We start from the raw sequence: 2,361 nt of genomic DNA on the forward strand, positions 1-2,361 counted from the left end.
ACATCCTTCTCCAGCTCTGTCCAGAACCCTCTGTTGTGATCCTGGTCAGAGCAGTCAGTGGTGGTAGCCGGGCACCATCTAGCTGTACTGGACTCAGTCCTGTGGAGGCCTTGGTAGCTGTGGACAGTTAGTCCTTCGGACTAATCTTTTCCTTGTATCCTGTTCCCTTCATTCTCCCTTGCTCCCGAAGACCATGTTACTTATACTAGCCTCCTGATGGGGAGTGTTTCTCTGTTGTTCTGATTAAGCTTCATGATAGGTATTGTGTTCATGGGTCTTGTAGGTGGGGCCTTCTCAGTAAACCTGCCCTGCCCCTCCCTGTTGGTCTGAGCCTCCCACCTGTCCACCTGTTCCTGCTCATCCCCACGGGACTAGAAGGTGTCTTTCTATTCCCTTCATCTAGCTGCAGTGGGTTTTCACCGATGCTCTTAGAGGGACAAGTTTGTTGCCCTTCTTCCAGCAGTTTAAGGCCTTTGTGCTGAACAAAAGGTAAGGGAGAAAGATCCAGGCAAGGTTTTTTGCTTTTCCTGCAGTCACTGCTGCCGCCGCGGCCCTCTCCTGGCCTTAATCTGGAGAAGAGCTTGAGAGTGCATATGAATTCCCCTTGTGTCTGCAGCTCCCAGGGACTTCATATTCTTTCACTAGTCCATTCTTGGCCTTTAGCAATTCATGAAAATTTTAGATGAGTTTTTCTTACAGTCATCTGGTAGCATTTGCCATTTGTCTCAGGTAAGCAAGTGCTTGTCTCTGTCTCTCCTTGGAGGCACCCCTCTCCTTAGATTTCTGGTTATTTGGTTGTCCCGTGACCTCAGCTTTCTAGTGGGCCACAAAAAGTTTTAAAAATTGTAGATTGTCCAACTTTTTGTTGAGTGTGGAAGTTACACTCTTTCTAGCTTTCTACCATCTACGTAGAACTCTTAACCTTTTCTTTCGACTGTTTGGGGCCCTGGTGGCAGAGTGATTAAGGGCTATGGCTGCTAAACAAAAGGTTGGTAGTTCAAATCTATCAGATACTCCTTGGAAACCCTATGGGGAAGTTCTACTCTGTCCCATAGGGTTGCTATGAGTCAGAATCGACTCAATGGCAATGGGCGTTTAACAGATTTTTGACTGTTTTATTGTTACTGTTGATAGGCTTATTTTTATTTTTTCTTTTATTTTTAAGTAAAGTTGATGTGTCAACATAACTAATTTGTTGTTGTTGTTGGCTATAGCAAAGTCTGGAATATTAGTGTGGGACATATATACTATAGAATCTATTTTTAACCTTTATAAATAAATTAGATTTCTTTGTGAAAGTTTTCACAGAACCCAATAATATATTAATTCATAGAATGATTAAAATTTAGAACCAGAAGAAATTCTAAAAACTATCCAGATTAAACTTTTCATTTTATGTGAGACGATTAAATGACTTTTTTTAAGCTAACAGAGCTGGTTGGTTACAGAGGCAGAACTCAGACTAAAATGCACTCGTGTCTTAGTCCATGTATTTGTCCATGACATCCTAATTTAGGAGATTATTATTTTGTACTTTTTCATTTTCCTTTATTAGATTTTCATTTCTTTCTAGGAGCAAACTCTTCTCTTTCTCTTTTTTTTTTTAGTAGGGAACGGTATTGCAAGTTAAAATGAGACTAGAAAAAGTTGGTCTAGCTCAGGTTTATCTGTGATATGAGGAATTGATAGTACTTAACCAATAGGATTGTTTAAGAAATTAAATTATGAACTTAAAATGTTTTTATGCCCTCTGGTTTTTCTCTAGAAAAATGAATTCAGCACTATTTTATGTCTTAAAAACAGTTAGTTGAACACAGTACCTTTTCTTGAAAGATAAAACTGTTTATTATGTTAAAATATTATTCTAAATTTTCCTTATATCTTGGTATAAAACTGTTTATTATGTTAAAATATTATTCTGAATTTTCCTTATATCTTGGTATTATAACAGGCTCTTTTGGCTCTTCTGCATAACTGTTTTTCTCTCATTTCAGGGAGAACTTTCACTTATCTCTTCTTTAACCTATCGTAGAAATGGAACAGCTGTTTTGAAAATTGGGCTACAAGGTATATATCATAAGCAGACTGCATTTCTGCTTAGCTTCTTGCCTGTAATCTAAATGGCAACTTCATGTATTTGTACATGTACATATATATATTTAATAGATAATACATTGTAGTATAAAATATATAGAATGAAAAGTTAGTCTTTTCCTCACTTAAAATTTTTTTTTCACTATCAATATCTGCCATCCGACTCTCCCCCCCATTGCTTCTGTTCTACTTCAAGTCTCTTTAACAGCATATCAGAACTATTGCAGTTGTTAACTCATCTCCTTACTTCTAGTTTCACTAATGTGA

At 37.6% G+C, this 2,361-nt stretch overlaps 1 long non-coding RNA gene across 2 annotated transcripts in view; it reads left to right on the forward strand.

Annotated features, from left to right (window-relative positions):
• LOC111819388 (uncharacterized) overlaps positions 1-2,067 on the forward strand; it is a 14,338-nt gene extending 12,271 nt beyond the window's left edge. For both annotated transcript variants that reach the window (XR_002823043.1, XR_002823042.1), the window contains exon 3: positions 1,995-2,067. This is a non-coding gene — a long non-coding RNA (uncharacterized LOC111819388). The remainder of the gene's footprint in view (positions 1-1,994) is intronic.
• The last annotated feature ends 294 nt before the right edge of the window (positions 2,068-2,361 follow it).

Source organism: Trichechus manatus, unplaced genomic scaffold (genome assembly GCF_000243295.1).
Source record: "Trichechus manatus latirostris isolate Lorelei unplaced genomic scaffold, TriManLat1.0 scaffold00466, whole genome shotgun sequence".
Taxonomy (NCBI): Eukaryota; Metazoa; Chordata; class Mammalia; order Sirenia; family Trichechidae; genus Trichechus; species Trichechus manatus.